The sequence below is a fragment of the Cherax quadricarinatus genome, chromosome 98 (assembly GCF_038502225.1).
Source record: "Cherax quadricarinatus isolate ZL_2023a chromosome 98, ASM3850222v1, whole genome shotgun sequence".
Lineage (NCBI taxonomy): Eukaryota > Metazoa > Arthropoda > Malacostraca > Decapoda > Parastacidae > Cherax > Cherax quadricarinatus.
Window position 1 is genome coordinate 11,025,720 of NC_091389.1, and position 19,028 is coordinate 11,044,747.

Genomic DNA, 19,028 nt, shown 5'->3' on the forward strand with positions numbered 1-19,028 from the left:
GCATCTGCGACTACATTCGACTTGCCAGGTAAATGTTCAAAAGTGGGATTGAACTCTTGGTTAGTCAAGGTCCATCTGGCTAACCTTCCAGTAGGTTGTTTGTTCTGGAATAAAGGTATCAGTGGCGCATGGTCTGTCAAGACATGAACAGGGTACTGGTAAATAATGTCTCGGAAGTGCTTTAAAGACCATACTATTGCTAAAGCTTCTTGCTCCGTTACTGTATAATTACGTTCAGCCTTCGTAAGGACTCGGCTAGCAAATGCAACTGCGTTGTACTTGCCATCGGTCTTCTGAGCTAATACGGCACCTATGCCAATTGAACTAGCATCAGTTGTCAGATAGAAGGGCTTAGAAAAATCTGGGAATTTCAAAATTGGAGCAGATGTTAACTTTTCTTTTAGAGTTTGGAATGCTCTTTCTTGACGGAAGGTCCAAACAAAAGGAGCATCTTTCTTAAGCAACTCAGTTAGAGGAGCAGCTATGGAAGAAAAATTGGCAATGAAAGATCTATAAAAACCTGCTAAGCCCACAAAGGATCTTACGGCATCAGCAGTTTTGGGAGTTGGAAAATTTAGTACTGCAGTTACTTTACTTTGATCAGTCGTAACCCCTCTAGGAGTGACTACGTGACCAAGAAACTTAATTTCTGATCTGAAAAATTGACATTTGGACAGTTTGATCTTTAAATTGGCTTCTTCAAGCTTGCCAAGTACTACATCAAGTCTTTTCAGGTGTGTGTCCACGTCTTCGGACATGACGATTACGTCGTCTAAGTACACCATAAGTGCTTTACCTATAAGACCTCTAAAGATGTTGGTCATGAGTCTAGAGAACGTGATAGGAGACGATCATAATCCAAACGCCATACGGAGGAAGTGATAATGACCTGTGGGAGTGGAGAATGCAGTTAACTCTTGGCTGTCCTCGTGAAGAGGGACTTGCCAAAACCCTTGTAACAAGTCCAGGGTTGAGAAGACTTTGTTATCTCCGATATTGCGTGAAAGGTCACCTAGTACAGGAAGTGGAAAGCGATCTGGAATGGTTTTCGCATTTAACTTCCTAAAGTCAATCACCGGGCGCCAAGTGCCGTCCTTCTTAGGCACTAGGATCAAGGGCGCATTCCAGGGTGAATTGCTATGTGCAATAACTCCATCATTGAGCATCTGATTGATCAGTTCCTCTGCGACAGCAACTTGGGAATGAGGCATTCTGTACGCAGGTATATGAATAGGTCTAGTACCAGGTTCAAGTGGAATACGATGGGACAATAAGTTCGTTATACCCATCTTCTCACCTGGTAAGGCAATGGCTTTACAACGTTTGTTCAACAGCGTCAACAAGCGCTGGACTTCATCTGGGAAGTCAGTGGGAGCTAAGTCTTTCTCCTCAATTGGTGGGATGGATTGATCCAGCAGAGTGGATGAGGTCTCCACTGTTGAAATAGCACCGACCCACTGGTCAGGTGGCACGTCATCCTGTACTTGAACAGGGTAAGGATAGTGAACTAGGTCAACGAGGTTGGTATTTGCTCTGAGACGCACACTGTGACCCGAAGTGTTAGCAAGGAGTAAATGGATCTTACTGTCTCTTACAACGTGTAAGGAAGGTTCAACAAATAAACCCTTGACCTTGCAGGAATCACTGTCAACTAGGACGTTATCACCATCTGGAACATTAGGAACAACAACAGACACTCTAGTGAGAGCACTAGCCGCAACAGAGATGTCTTTCTGCAGACGGTATGTGACATCAACAAGAGATGGCATTACTAGTTTCAAGTAATCGTTTTCTGACAAGGCATCCCCTGTGGAGAAACTACTACTCGAACTAGCAGTCATCGCAGAGATAGGCAGTGCACTCAAGGCAGTCTGAGTGTCCTCGGACACTTGAGACAACGGAACACTATCCTGCAAGTCTGAAGGTGTAGGTGGAACACAAATGGGAGTGACAGAATTACCAGTGCCTGACCGCTTGGGTACGCTACTGGAGAATGCATTGGCTTGTAAGGACTTAATGCGTACGTCATACTCTGTAGCAGTATGACAGATTTCTGATCCAAGCTGGTAACCCCAGAATGGAACGATCAAGTCGTCAATTTGGGCATGCTATCGGTACGGGTCGAGCACAATGCGTAAGTCTCACATGGAAGCAAATCCCAGTAGAAGGTCACCAGGGAAAGTAATCTGGTCGACAACAAGAAAAGCAGCAGTAAAGTCACTTCCTTGGATAGTAAAGGTGAGCGAAGTCTGACCTCGGACTCGCAGAAGAGAACCAGCTACTCCACTAAAAGAGGTTACAGTAGTTGGTTCAACGAGGAGGACACGTCGTAACTGCTTCTCTTTAAACAAGCTAGACCTAATGATATTAACTTGCGCACCAGAGTCCATGAACACATGAACGGGCGCATTATGGACAGAAGCTTGTACTAAAGGACCAATCGTTTCGTTGGTTGTCATCGGAGAAGGCATTTTCTACTTCATCCCCAAATTCCTCTACGTCAGAGACGTTTGAAGCAGCATCAACAGCAGGGTTGTCAATCTCAAGGCTGGCTAAGGCTTCATAGGAATTTTGGACTGGGATGGTGTACTCGTTATCACCTACTACTGTCACGACTGGACGAGTAGACTTGGGTGCTCGGATTCCCCCGAATTGGAAGAATGAGCCTGGTTCTGGTTAGTTTGTGAACCACGATGTCTGTTTCCTCTCCTGGCTCTGCAGTTGGAACGGCTACGGAAAGATCTAGAGTACTGCAGGTTGTAGAGAGCATTGCACTCAGATGTGTCATGTCCATGAATTCTATAGTAAGTACAGTAGGGAAGATCTGACTGGTACTCACCATCAGTACGATGCTTCTTAGGGTGACTGTCATGACAATTAATAGCAATATGGCCACGGTAACCACAATTGTAGCAAATTCTTTGACTGTGGGTACTGTACGTACTACGAGTGCTACGGGAATGATGGCTCTTAACACTTGCTTTGGATGATGGACGCGAGTGATTAAGGTTGGGAGTTTTGGTAGTAGCACAAACTAGAGGAGGTACAGGAGTGGACAAGGTGTTTGGCATACTTACGATAAGGGAAGGTTCCCTTGGGACACTTCCTTTGGATGATGGACGCGAGTGATTAAGGTTGGGAGTTTTGGTAGTAGCACAAACTAGAGGAGGTACAGGAGTGGACTTGAATTGTATACATACATAGATGTCGGTGGCATTAGTTGTTTAATAACTCCAAATGCAGCTAATTTGGCAAACCCATCAAGGGCTGGTTTATCGTTATCTTTAAGGTACTTGGAATTTTGACCTGCTTTAACGAATGAGGACATTAGGTTATTAAGACGAAGAGCAAACTCATCTAATGACTCTTCTGGTCTCGGAGCTGTGCAAACTAATTCTTTGAGAACAACGAACGGATTGGTTTCTCGCACCGGTTCAAGATAGTTGCAAATTAACTGTTCATAATCTTGCCACCTGGTTAGATCTTGGAAGTCCTTCATACGAATTAAGTTAAATACATGTGAGGCTGCTGGAGAACGGGCTAGACTCTCCTTTCCGATACTTATTAAACAACTCTCAGATGGAAGACCATCAACTGAAGCATCAGCTGTGGCTCTAACTGCGGTAAACCAACCTTCAAGGTTGTCTGGATTACCATTGAACAATGGCATAGCATCATACGGATCACGACTGAAATTACGCAGGCTAGAAGTCTGAGTATATCTATTGTTTGATAAGGAGTTACTTGAATTTTGGGCTGACACATTGATGGTTGTACTAGCAGCATGTGCTGAGGCATCGCTTGAGAAAACTTGAGACATATTTGCAAAAATGTAAAACAAGAATTTAGAGAAACAAAAGAAAATGTAGCTGAGGAACACACAATGAACTTAAATGGGGAAAAAAATGCTTAACTATTCTGCATAAGTAATTGAATGGCAGAGTGAGTTGTCTTTACTTACAATGCAACAGGGAAATACACAATAAAATAATAAAATGGACTCAATAAAGCTTGAATAAAATAAAATGGCACAAAAAGAATAAAATATTATGCACAGAACATAAGAAACTGCACTGAAATAAACTGTAGCAATGTTGCAAATAATTGCTAATTAAAAAGTATTGGAAAACACTGCTAAGAATCTCTGCAAGAAAAACTTTAATGGCAACACAATATTTGCACAAGAATTATTATGAGTCAATGTGCAATAATAAAAATTATAACACACAAGAAAAGAAATATATCAAGGAATGAACACTTTAACTCTTAACTGCAACTTAAGCAACACTTAACAAGTGACGCAGAACACAACACTTACAGTGACGCAGAACACAACACTTACAGTGATGCAGAACACAACACTTACAGTGATGCAGAACACAACACTTACAGTGATGCAGAACACAACACTTACAGTGATGCAGAACACAACACTTACAGTGATGCAGAACACAACACTTACAGTGATGCAGAACACAACACTTACAGTGATGCAGAACACAACACTTACAGTGATGCAGAACACAACACTTACAGTGATGCTGAACACAACACTTACAGTGATGCAGAACACAACAATTACAGTGATGCAGAACACAACACTTACAGTGATGCAGAACACAACACTTACAGTGATGCAGAACACAACACTTACAGTGATGCAGAACACAACACTTACAGTGATGCAGAACACAACACTTACAGTGATGCAGAACACAACACTTACAGTGATGCAGAACACAACACTTACAGTGATGCAGAACACAACACTTACAGTGATGCAGAACACAACACTTACAGTGATGCAGAACACAACACTTACAGTGTTGCAGAACACAACACTTACAGTGATGCAGAACACAACACTTACAGTGTTGCAGAACACAACACTTACAGTGATGCAGAACACAACACTTACAGTGATCCAGAACACAACACTTACAGTGATGCAGAACACAACACTTACAGTGATGCAGAACACAACACTTACAGTGATGCAGAACACAACACTTACAATGATGCAGAACACAACACTTACAGTGATGCAGAACACAACACTTACAGTGATGCAGAACACAACACTTACAGTGATGCAGAACACAACACTTACAGTGATGCAGAACACAACACTTACAGTGATGCAGAACACAACACTTACAGTGACGCAGAACACAACACTTACAGTGATGCAGAACACAACACTTACAGTGATGCAGAACACAACACTTACAGTGTTGCAGAACACAACACTTACAGTGATGCAGAACACAACACTTACAGTGTTGCAGAACACAACACTTACAGTGATGCAGAACACAACACTTACAGTGATCCAGAACACAACACTTACAGTGATGCAGAACACAACACTTACAGTGATGCAGAACACAACACTTACAGTGATGCAGAACACAACACTGACAGTGATGCAGAACACAACACTTACAGTGATGCAGAACACAACACATACAGTGATGCAGAACACAACACTTACAGTGATGCAGAACACAACACTTACAGTGATGCAGAACACAACACTTACAGTGATGCAGAACACAACACATACAGTGATGCAGAACACAACACTTACAGTGATGCAGAACACAACACTTACAGTGATGCAGAACACAACACTTACAGTGATGCAGAACACAACATTTACAGTGATGCAGAACACAACACTTACAGTGATGCAGAACACAACACTTACAGTGATGCAGAACACAACACTTACAGTGATGCAGAACACAACACTTACAGTGATGCAGAACACAACACTTACAGTGATGCAGAACACAACACTTACAGTGTTGCAGAACACAACACTTACAGTGATGCAGAACACAACACTTACAGTGATGCAGAACACAACACTTATAGTGATGCAGAACACAACACTTACAGTGATGCAGAACACAACACTTACAGTGATGCAGAACACAACATTTACAGTGATGCAGAACACAACACTTATAGTGATGCAGAACACAACACTTACAGTGATGCAGAACACAACACTTACAGTGATGCAGAACACAACACTTACAGTGATGCAGAACACAACACTTACAGTGATGCAGAACACAGCACTTATAGTGTTGCAGAACACAACACTTACAGTGTTGCAGAACACAACACTTACAGTGTTGCAGAACACAACACTTACAGTGATGCAGAACACAACACTTACAGTGATGAAGAACACAACACTTACAGTGATGCAGAACACAACACTTACAGTGATGCAGAACACAACACTTACAGTGATGCAGAACACAACGCTTACAGTGATGCAGAACACAACACTTACAGTGATGCAGAACACAACACTTACAGTGATGCAGAACACAACACTTACAGTGACGCAGAACACAACACTTACAGTGACGCAGAACACAACACTTACCTTGATGCAGAACACAACACTTACAGTGATGCAGAACACAACACTTACAGTGATGCAGAACACAACACTTACAGTGATGCAGAACACAACACTGACAGTGATGCAGAACACAACACTGACAGTGATGCAGAACACAACACTTACAGTGATGCAGAACACAACACTTACAGTGATGCAGAACACAACACTTACAGTGATGCAGAACACAACACTTACAGTGATGCAGAACACAACACTTACAGTGATGCAGGACACAACACTTACAGTGATGCAGAACACAACACTTACAGTGATGCAGAACACAACACTTACAGTGACGCAGAACACAACACTTACAGTGATGCAGAACACAACACTTACAGTGATGCAGAACACAACACTTACAGTGATGCAGAACACAACACTTACAGTGATGCAGAACACAACACTTACAGTGATGCAGAACACAACACTTACAGTGACGCAGAACACAACACTTACAGTGATGCAGAACACAACACTTACAGTGATGCAGAACACAACACTTACAGTGATGCAGAACACAACACTTACAGTGATACAGAACACAACACTTACAGTGATACAGAACACAACACTTACAGTGATGCAGAACACAACACTTACAGTGATGCAGAACACAACACTTACAGTGATGCAGAACACAACACTTACAGTGATGCAGAACACAACACTTACAGTGATGCAGAACACAACACTTACAGTGATGCAGAACACAACACTTACAGTGATGCAGAACACAACACTTACAGTGATGCAGAACACAACACTTACAGTGACGCAGAACACAACACTTACAGTGACGCAGAACACAACACTTACAGTGACGCAGAACACAACACTTACAGTGATGCAGAACACAACACTTACAGTGATGCAGAACACAACACTTACAGTGATGCAGAACACAACACTTACAGTGATGCAGAACACAACACTTACAGTGATGCAGAACACAACACTTACAGTGATGCAGAACACAACACTTACAGTGATGCAGAACACAACACTTACAGTGATGCAGAACACAACACTTACAGTGATGCAGAACACAACACTTAAAGTGATGCAGAACACAACACTTACAGTGATGCAGAACACAACACTTACAGTGATGCAGAACACAACACTTACAGTGATGCAGAACACAACACTTACAGTGATGCAGAACACAACACTTACAGTGATGCAGAACACAACACTTACAGTGATGCAGAACACAACACTTACAGTGATGCAGAACACAACACTTACAGTGATGCAGAACACAACACTTACAGTGATGCAGAACACAACACTTACAGTGATGCAGAACACAACACTTACAGTGATGCAGAACACAACACTTACAGTGATGCAGAACACAACACTTACAGTGATGCAGAACACAACACTTACAGTGTTGCAGAACACAACACTTACAGTGTTGCAGAACACAACACTCACAGTGATGCAGAACACAACACTTACAGTGATGCAGAACACAACACTTACAGTGTTGCAGAACACAACACTTACAGTGATGCAGAACACAACACTTACAATGATGCAGAACACAACACTTACAGTGATGCAGAACACAACACTTACAGTGATGCAGAACACAACACTTACAGTGATGCAGAACGCAACACTTACAGTGACGCAGAACACAACACTTACAGTGATGCAGAACACAACACTTACAGTGATGCAGAACACAACACTTACAGTGATGCAGAACACAACACTTACAGTGATGCAGAACACAACACTTACAGTGATGCAGAACACAACACTTACAGTGATGCAGAACACAACACTTACAGTGATGCAGAACACAACACTTACAGTGATGCAGAACACAACACTTACAGTGATGCAGAACACAACACTTACAGTGATGCAGAACACAACACTTACAGTGATGCAGAACGCAACACTTACAGTGATGCAGAACACAACACTTACAGTGATGCAGAACACAACACTTACAGTGATACAGAACGCAACACTTAAAGTGATGCAGAACACAACACTTACAGTGATGCAGAACACAACACTTACAGTGACAGAACACACTTACAGTGAGTGATGCAGAACACAACACTTACAGTGACGCAGAACACAACACTTACAGTGATGCAGAACACAACACTTACAGTGATGCAGAACACAACACTTACAGTGATGCAGAACACAACACTTACAGTGATGCAGAACACAACACTTACAGTGATGCAGAACACAACACTTACAGTGACAGTGATGCAGAACACAACACTTACAGTGACAGTGATGCAGAACACAACACTTACAGTGATGCAGAACACAACACTTACAGTGATGCAGAACACAACACTTACAGTGATGCAGAACACAACACTTACAGTGATGCAGAACACAACACTTACAGTGATGCAGAACACAACACTTACCGTGATGCAGAACACAACACTTACAGTGATGCAGAACACAACGCTTACAGTGATGCAGAACACAACACTTACAGTGATGCAGAACACAACACTTACAGTGATGCAGAACACAACACTTACAGTGATGCAGAACACAACACTTACAGTGATGCAGAACACAACACTTACAGTGATGCAGAACACAACACTTACAGTGATGCAGAACACAACACTTACAGTGATGCAGAACACAACACTTACAGTGATGCAGAACACAACACTTACAGTGATGGAGAACACAACACTTACAGTGATGCAGAACACAACACTTACAGTGATGCAGAACACAACACTTACAGTGATGCAGAACACAACACTTACAGTGATGCAGAACACAACACTGACAGTGATGCAGAACACAACACTTACAGTGATGCAGAACACAACACTTACAGTGATGCAGAACACAACACTGACAGTGATGCAGAACACAACACTTACAGTGATGCAGAACACAACACTTACAGTGATGCAGAACACAACACTTACAGTGATGCAGAACACAACACTTACAGTGATGCAGAACACAACACTTACAGTGATGCAGAACACAACACTTACAGTGATGCAGAACACAACACTTACAGTGATGCAGAACACAACACTTACAGTGATGCTGAACACAACACTTACAGTGATGCAGAACACAACACTTACAGTGATGCAGAACACAACACTTACAGTGATGCAGAACACAACACTTACAGTGATGCAGAACACAACACTTACAGTGATGCAGAACACAACACTTACAGTGATGCAGAACACAACACTTACAGTGATGCAGAACACAACACATCAACATAAACACAATACTAGAATTTTCTTGCAATAAATCTTGATGTGTGAAAAATTTAGTAAAAAATTATTTCTTGCTTGTACAAAACAATGGCACTATTGTCTGTGGAAATAAGACAAATTAAACACTGGCTAAATGAAAAGAATATGAACACAAGAATGTTCAACACACAGGGAACAAAACAAGAATACACAAATGCTGGGATGAAAAAAAAATATATAACTGGGACAACACTGAGTTGTTATGCAGGACACAATTAAATAAATTACTGAATTACTCCACTGAATCACTGAGAGCACTAGGTGATTCTGAAGTGTAAACACAAGTTCTATATTGCTTATATGTTAAGATAAGATAAGATAAGATTTCGTTCGGATTTTTATCCCCGGAGGGTTAGCCACCCAGGATAACCCAAGAAAGTCAGTGCGTCATCGAGGACTGTCTAACTTATTTCCATTGGGGTCCTTAATCTTGTCCCCCAGGATGCGACCCACACCAGTCGACTAACACCCAGGTACCTATTTGCTGCTAGGTGAACAGGACAATAGGTGTAAGGAAACGTGTCGGAGTTTCCACCCGCCGGGAATCGAACCCGGGCCCTCCAGACCACCGGGCACACACAACAAGGAAAAATACTAGGTACTTACTTCAAGTGTATAAAAAGACACACAACACAACAGACATAAGATAATGCACGAAAATTAACACTGAATTAAGGAGATTATCAAATTATTGCAAACAGTATATGATAAACACTGAGTCTGATCAAGAGTCACTGAATGTCACTAAGAAAATCACTGGAACGCAAAAGAAATGTCTCAACACTCGCAAATGTCTCTATGAAAAAAATTATTAATTATCGCTGTAACGACTTGGTGTAGAATGAGGTAGATGGTAGTGGAGAGTAGAGGATTGTTTATGTCGTCTTGCTGCTGTCCTCTGCACACGTGATCGTAGAATTGCGCTTACATCGACAACAGACACACACAGGAGGCTTTCAACGGTGGCGCGAAACACATTCTAGCTCTTGACCCCCTATGTGGTCCTTAAAATATGGTCCTACAACCCTTAGTAGTGCGCCAAAACACTGGTAGAGGTTGGATGAGTACCACAATGGTACTCATCCAACCTCTACCAGTGCCGGGCAATGGTGAGACACACGTGGTAAGTGGGTGGTTGGGCCTATGGGTTGAATGGCATAAGCCTCACTGAGGACAGCCACACTGCTGCGAAGATATTCTAAGCTGGCTAGCTTAAAATACACCCACGAAATACCACAACACCACAAGGATGAAAAAGAGCACTCAGAATGGCTTGGAGCTTGAATCACAAGCAATGAAGACTACTCACGTGGCTTGCTTGAGTACTGGGGTAAGACACCTGGGTTAGTTGCTAGCTGGCTTATCTTAACTTTTCACACAGAATAGCTTGATAACTTCACACCATGAGCACAGCAGAGGTGGAAGCTGGCTTGGCAGGCAAAGGAACTGGATGGAGTAGACTAGGCTAAACTGGACTCCCTCACCACAGACTGGAAGCTGGCTTATTTTGCGAACTCGGGTCAACCCCTCGGGAGTGATGCAAATAAGCAGATAAACACTAATACAAAGAGACTGACCAGTGAATAATGTAGAAGCTGGTAGGAGCTTGGGCGGGAGAACTGGCTGAGATAGCTGGCTGGCGTTAACCTTCTCTGTAGGCCTACTCACAAGATGGCAGGCTCGGTCGAAATTTATCTCCAGAAATTGCTGTAATTGTCAGAATTACAGGCCCTCCGTTGCCACCATTTTTCGTAGGGGTTCTTAAATGGAGATATCGAGGGTTGAAGGTAGACACACTTGTTGGATGGTAACATATATTGTCAGACTGTGATGATGGGAAATGGAGCCCAGCCTCTGCCTGTCCTAGCCTGGATGTCTAACGCCGACTGAGGCCGAGGCAGAGGTACGAACGTACACATGCGCATCCCGTGACGTCACACAGTCACAGGCCTAAAAGGGATCTCCTATCTAAAGCACATGGATGATACTCTATGCTATGCTATATAACACAGGGATCAGCAACTATGCTGACACCTTCCTCCCTCCCTCCCTCCTACCTTCCCTCCCTCCTTCCCTCCCACCTACCCCCCCTCCCTCCTACCTTCCCACCCTCCTTCCCTCCCACCCTCCTTCCCTCCCACCTACCCCCCCTCCCTCCTACCTTCCCTCCCTCCCTCCTTCCTTCCATCCATCCATCCTTCCTTCCTCCCTCCCTCCCTCCCTCCCTCCCTCCCTCCTTCCTCCCTCCGTTCCTTCCTTCCCTACCTACCTCCCTCCGTTCCTTCCTTCCCTACCTCCCTCCGTTCCTTCCTTCCTTCCTTCCTTCCCTCCCTCCCTCCCTCCCTCCCTCCCTTCCTTCCTTCCTTCCTTCCTTCCTTCCGTCCCTTCCTCCCTCCGTTCCTTCCTTCCCTCCCTCCCTCCCTTCCTTCCTTCCTTCCTTCCCTCCCTTCCTTCCTTCCTTCCTTCCTTCCCTTCCCTACCTACCTCCCTCCCTCCTTCCCTACCTACCTCCCTCCCTCCTTCTCTACCTCCCTCCCTCCTTCCCTCCCTCCCTCCCTCCCTTCCTTCCTTTCTCCCTTCCTTCCTCCCTCCCTCCCTTCCTTCCTTCCTTCCTTCCTTCCCCCCTTCCTCCCTTCCTTCCTTCCCTCCCTCCCTTCCTTCCTTCCCTCCCTCCCTTCCTCCCTCCCTTCCTTCCTTCCTTCCCTACCTACCTCCTTCCCTACCTCCCTCCCTCTCTCCTTCCTCCCTCCCTCCCTTCCTTCCTCCCTTCCTTCCTCCCTCCCTTCCTCCCTCCCTTCCTCCCTCCCTCCCTCCCTCCCTCCCTCCCTCCCTCCCTCCCTCCCTTCCTTCCCTACCTACCTACCTCCCCTACCTCCCTCCCTCCCTCCTTCCTTCCCTCCCTTCCTTCCTTCCTCCCTTCCTTCCTTCCCTTCCTTCCTTCCTTCCTTCCTTCCTTCCTCCCTACCTTTCCTTCCTTCCTTCCTTCCCTTCCTTCCTTCCTTCCTTCCTTCCTTCCTTCCTCCCTTCCTTCCTTCCTTCCTTCCTTCCTTCCTTCCTCCCTCCCTTCCTCCCTCCCTTCCTCTCTCCCTCCCTTACTCCCTCCCTTCCTTCGTCCCTCCCTTCCTCCCTCCTTTCCTTCCTCCCTCCCTTCCTTCGTCCCTCCCTTCCTTCCTTCCTTCCTTCCTCCCTTCCTTCCTTCATCCCTTCCTTCCTCCCTCCCTCCCTTCCTTCCCTTCCTTCCTTCCTCCCTTCCTTCCTTCCTCCCTTCCTTCCTTCCCTCCCTCCCTCCCTAACCCTCCTTATTAGAAGGTGACCACTAAAGACAGCACTAAGACTACTGCTGCCCAAGTGTAAGGTGGACCAGGAGCTGTGACTGGACCCTTGCACGTTGTAGTAGGTAACTACAGAGTGGCAGATGACGGGTGTTTGTGCCTAATATGGTCATGCAAAACGTTAACTGAGGCAGGGTGTGTAGCAGGGAGGTAGGGTGTGTAGCAGGGAGGTAGTGTGTGTAGCAGGGAGGTAGGGTGTGTAGCAGGGAGGTAGTGTGTGTAGCAGGGAGGTAGTGTGTGTAGCAGGGAGGTAGGGTGTGTAGCAGGGAGGTAGGGTGTGTAGCAGGGAGGTAGTGTGTGTAGCAGGGAGGTAGGGTGTGTAGCAGGGAGGTAGGGTGTGTAGCAGGGAGGTAGGGTGTGTAGCAGGGAGGTAGGGTGTGTAGCAGGGAGGTAGTGTGTGCAGCAGGGAGGTAGTGTGTGTAGCAGGGAGGTAGTGTGTGTAGCAGGGAGGTAGGGTGTGTAGCAGGGAGGTAGTGTGTGTAGCAGGGAGGTAGTGTGTGTAGCAGGGAGGTAGTGTGTGTAGCAGGGAGGTAGTGTGTGTAGCAGGGAGGTAGTGTGTGTAGCAGGGAGGTAGGGTGTGTAGCAGGGAGGTAGGGTGTGTAGCAGGGAGGTAGGGTGTGTAGCAGGGAGGTTAGTGTGTGTAGCAGAGAGGTTAGTGTGTGTAGCAGGGAGGTTAGTGTGTGTAGCAGGGAGGTTAGTGTGTGTAGCAGGGAGGTTAGTGTGTGTAGCAGGGAGGTTAGTGTGTGTAGCAGGGAGGTTAGTGTGTGTAGCAGAGAGGTTAATGTGTGTAGCAGGGAGGTTAGTGTGTGTAGCAGGGAGGTTAGTGTGTGTAGCAGGGAGGTTAGTGTGTGTAGCAGAGAGGTTAGTGTGTGTAGCAGGGAGGTTAGTGTGTGTAGCAGGGAGGTTAGTGTGTGTAGCAGGGAGGTTAGTGTGTGTAGCAGGGAGGTTAGTGTGTGTAGCAGGGAGGTTAGTGTGTGTAGCAGGGAGGTTAGTGTGTGTAGCAGGGAGGTTAGTGTGTGTAGCAGGGAGGTTAGTGTGTGTAGCAGGGAGGTTAGTGTGTGTAGCAGGGAGATTAGTGCGTGTAGCAGGGAGGTTAGTGTGTGTAGCAGGGAGATTAGTGCGTGTAGCAGGGAGGTTAGTGTGTGTAGCAGGGAGGTTAGTGTGTGTAGCAGGAAGGTTAGTGTGTGTAGCAGGGAGGTTAGTGTGTGTAGCAGGGAGGTTAGTACGTGTAGCAGGGAGGTTAGTGTGTGTAGCAGGGAGGTTAGTGTGTGTAGCAGGGAGGTTAGTGTGTGTAGCAGGAAGGTTAGTGTGTGTAGCAGGAAGGTTAGTGTGTGTAGCAGGGAGGTTAGTGCGTGTAGCAGGGAGGTTAGTGCGTGTAGCAGGGAGGTTAGTGTGTGTAGCAGGGAGGTTAGTGTGTGTAGCAGGGAGGTTAGTGTGTGTAGCAGGGAGGTTAGTGTGTGTAGCAGGGAGGTTAGTGTGTGTAGCAGGGAGGTTAGTGTGTTTAGCAGGGAGGTTAGTGTGTGTAGCAGGGAGGTTAGTGTGTGTAGCAGGGAGGTTAGTGTGTGTAGCAGGGAGGTTAGTGTGTGTAGCAGGGAGGTTAGTGTGTGTAGCAGGGAGGTTAGTGTGTGTAGCAGGGAGGTTAGTGTGTGTAGCAGGGAGGTTAGTGTGTGTAGCAGGGAGGTTAGTGTGTGTAGCAGGGAGGTTAGTGTGTGTAGCAGGGAGGTTAGTGTGTGTAGCAGGGAGGTTAGTGTGTGTAGCAGGGAGGTTAGTGTGTGTAGCAGGGAGGTTAGTGTGTGTAGCAGGGAGGTTAGTGTGTGTAGCAGGGAGGTTAGTGTGTGTAGCAGGGAGGTTAGTGTGTGTAGCAGGGAGGTTAGTGCGTGTAGCAGGAAGGTTAGTGTGTGTAGCAGGGAGGTTAGTGCGTGTAGCAGGGAGGTTAGTGTGTGTAGCAGGGAGGTTAGTGTGTGTAGCAGGAAGGTTAGTGTGTGTAGCAGGGAGGTTAGTGTGTGTAGCAGGGAGGTTAGTGTGTGTAGCAGGAAGGTTAGTGTGTGTAGCAGGAAGGTTAGTGTGTGTAGCAGGGAGGTTAGTGTGTGTAGCAGGAAGGTTAGTGTGTGTAGCAGGGAGGTTAGTGTGTGTAGCAGGGAGGTTAGTGTGTGTAGCAGGAAGGTTAGTGTGTGTAGCAGGGAGGTTAGTGTGTGTAGCAGGGAGGTTAGTGTGTGTAGCAGGGAGGTTAGTGTGTGTAGCAGGAAGGTTAGTGTGTGTAGCAGGGAGGTTAGTGTGTGTAGCAGGAAGGTTAGTGTGTGTAGCAGGGAGGTTAGTGTGTGTAGCAGGGAGGTTAGTGTGTGTAGCAGGAAGGTTAGTGTGTGTAGCAGGGAGGTTAGTGTGTGTAGCAGGGAGGTTAGTGTGTGTAGCAGGAAGGTTAGTGTGTGTAGCAGGAAGGTTAGTGTGTGTAGCAGGGAGGTTAGTGTGTGTAGCAGGGAGGTTAGTGTGTGTAGCAGGAAGGTTAGTGTGTGTAGCAGGGAGGTTAGTGTGTGTAGCAGGAAGGTTAGTGTGTGTAGCAGGAAGGTTAGTGTGTGTAGCAGGGAGGTTAGTGTGTGTAGCAGGGAGGTTAGTGTGTGTAGCAGGAAGGTTAGTGTGTGTAGCAGGGAGGTTAGTGTGTGTAGCAGGGAGGTTAGTGCGTGTAGCAGGGAGGTTAGTGTGTGTAGCAGGGAGGTTAGTGTGTGTAGCAGGAAGGGAAGGAAGATGATTTATAAAGGAGAGAGAGAGAGAGAGAGAGAGAGAGAGAGAGAGAGAGAGAGAGAGAGAGAGAGAGAGATAGATAGATAGATACAAACGTTGTGACGTCATACAAGCAAATATCCTTGATGGTGGTGGAGATGGTTATATGGAGCAGTTAACCGCCAACACCAACAGTCATGTTGACCACACTGTAACACCAACACTAACACCTAGGTACTGGTCCCACATCTGCACATAGAAATCACTCCCTGTGAAAGCAAAAGAGTTGACTGCATGTGCCAGTAGGCCTCCTGCAGTGCTAATGTTCTTGTAAAATAACGTAAATCCTGTTATCTGCACACATAAATCACTGCCTATGTAAGCAAAAGTCTTGACAGGAGATATAACATTCCCACAATGACCACCAGTGACGCCACCAGTAAACTGAGAGACAACACAGTGTCAGGGGACCAAGACTGTTCAACTGTCTCTCACCATACATTAGAGGGATTACCAATAGACCCCTGGTTGTCTTCAAGACCCCTGGTTGTCTTCAAGACCCCTGGTTGTCTTCAATATCCCTGGTTGTCTTCAAGACCCCTGGTTGTCTTCAAGACCCCTGGTTGTCTTCAAGACCCTGGTTGTCTTCAAGACCCCTGGTTGTCTTCAAGACCCCTGGTTTTCTTCAAGACCCCTGGCTGTCTTCAAGACCCCTGGCTGTCTTCAAGACTCCTGATTGTCTTCAAGATCCCTGGTTGTCTTCAAGACCCCTGGTTGTCTTCAAGACCCCTGGCTGTCTTCAAGACCCCTGGTTGTCTTCAAGATCCCTGGTTGTCTTCAAGACCCCTGGCTGTCTTCAAGACCCCTGGCTGTCTTCAAGACCCCTGGCTGTCTTCAAGACTCCTGGTTGTCTTCAAGACCCCTGGTTGTCTTCAAGACTCCTGGTTGTCTTCAAGACCCCTGGCTGTCTTCAAGACCCCTGGTTGTCTTCAAGATCCCTGGTTGTCTTCAAGACCCCTGGCTGTCTTCAAGACTCCTGGTTGTGTTCAAGACCCCTGGTTTTCTTCAAGACCCCTGGTTGTCTTCAAGATCCCTGGTTGTCTTCAAGACCCCTGGTTGTCTTCAAGATCCCTGGTTGTCTTCAAGACCCCTGGTTGTCTTCAAGATCCCTGGTTGTCTTCAAGACCCCTGGTTGTCTTCAAGATCCCTGGTTGTCTTCAAGACCCCTGGTTGTCTTCAAGATCCCTGGTTGTCTTCAAGACCCCTGGTTGTCTTCAAGATCCCTGGTTGTGTTCAAGACCCCTGGTTGTCTTCAAGATCCCTGGTTGTCTTCAAGATCCCTGGTTTTCTTCAAGACCCCTGGTTGTCTTCAAGATCCCTGGTTGTCTTCAAGATCCCTGGTTGTCTTCAAGACCCCTGGTTGTCTTCAAGACCCCTGGTTGTCTTCAAGACCCCTGGCTGTCATGGACGGGGTTGCGGGGGCAGTGACCCCAGGAACAACCCCCAGGTAGACCCCAGGTAGACTCCTGGTCGGTAGTGGTCCAAATGGTTTACCTTTCACCACCACACAAAAAGTTGGACCATATTTTGGACCAGCTAGGCTGTGGCTCCTACGTTGGCTTACGTGTAACCAGAAGTAACAGCCTGGTTGATCAGGTCCTGCTCCACTACCTAGCCTGGTCATGGACCGGGCCACGGGGGCATTGACCCCTGGAGCACACCCTCCAGGTATAAGGGACCACATTGGACCATAATTTGGGCCACTATCACCAACATAATTTGAAATAATCAATAAACATAATGTTGGGGAGGATGTTGGAGGGTGGTGGGGAGGATGTTGGAGGGTGGTGGGGAGGTAGGGGAGGATGTTGGAGGGTGGTGGGGAGGTAGGGGAGGATGTTCGAGGGTGGTGGGGAGGTAGGGGAGGATGTTGGAGGGTGGTGGGGAGGTAGGGGAGGATGTTGGAGGGTGGTGGGGAGGTAGGGGAGGATGTTGGAGGGTGGTGGGGAGGTAGGGGAGGATGTTGGAGGGTGGTGGGGAGGTAGGGGAGGATGTTGGAGGGTGGTGGGGAGGATGTTGGTGGGGAGACGGTAGTGGGAGAAGCAGCAACTAGACTGTATCAGTGTTGTTTGTAGTGTGGTGGAGGTGACTGCTGTCTCCCACAGTGTTGTACTGGCTTGTGTTGTGTTATAGCTCCTGGTCCAGCCTGTGTAGTGTGGTGGAGGTGACTGCTGTCTCCCACAGTGTTGTACTGGCTTGTGTTGTGTTATAGCTCCTGGTCCAGCCTGTGTAGTGTGGTGGAGGTGACTGCTGTGTCTCCCACAGTGTTGTACTGGCTTGTGTTGTGTTATAGCTCCTGGTCCAGCCTGTGTAGTGTGGTGGTGGTGACTGCTGTGTCTCCCACAGTGTTGTACTGGCTTGTGTTGTGTTATAGCTCCTGGTCCAGCCTGTGTAGTGTGGTGGAGGTGACTGCTGTCTCCCACAGTGTTGTACTGGCTTGTGTTGTGTTATAGCTCCTGGTCCAGCCTGTGTAGTGTGGTGGTGGTGACTGCTGTGTCTCCCACAGTGTTGTACTGGCTTGTGTTGTGTTATAGCTCCTGGTCCAGCCTGTGTAGTGTGGTGGAGGTGACTGCTGTCTCCCACAGTGTTGTACTGGCTTGTGTTGTGTTATAGCTCCTGGTCCAGCCTGTGTAGTGTGGTGGTGGTGACTGCTGTGTCTCCCACAGTGTTGTACTGGCTTGTGTTGTGTTATAGCTCCTGGTCCAGCCTGTGTAGTGTGGTGGAGGTGACTGCTGTCTCCCACAGTGTTGTACTGGCTTGTGTTGTGTTATAGCTCCTGGTCCAGCCTGTGTAGTGTGGTGGTGGTGACTGCTGTCTCCCACAGTGTTGTACTGGCTTGTGTTGTGTTATAGCTCCTGGTCCAGCCTGTGTAGTGTGGTGGTGGTGACTGCTGTCTCCCACAGTGTTGTACTGGCTTGTGTTGTGTTATAGCTCCTGGTCCAGCCTGTGTAGTGTGGTGGTGGTGACTGTTGTGTCTCCCACAGTGTTGTACTGGCTTGTGTTGTGTTATAGCTCCTGGTCCAGCCTGTGTAGTGTGGTGGTGGTGACTGCTGTCTCCCACAGTGTTGTACTGGCTTGTGTTGTGTTATAGCTCCTGGTCCAGCCTGTGTAGTGTGGTGGTGGTGACTGTTGTGTCTCCCACAGTGTTGTACTGGCTTGTGTTGTGTTATAGCTCCTGGTCCAGCCTGTGTAGTGTGGTGG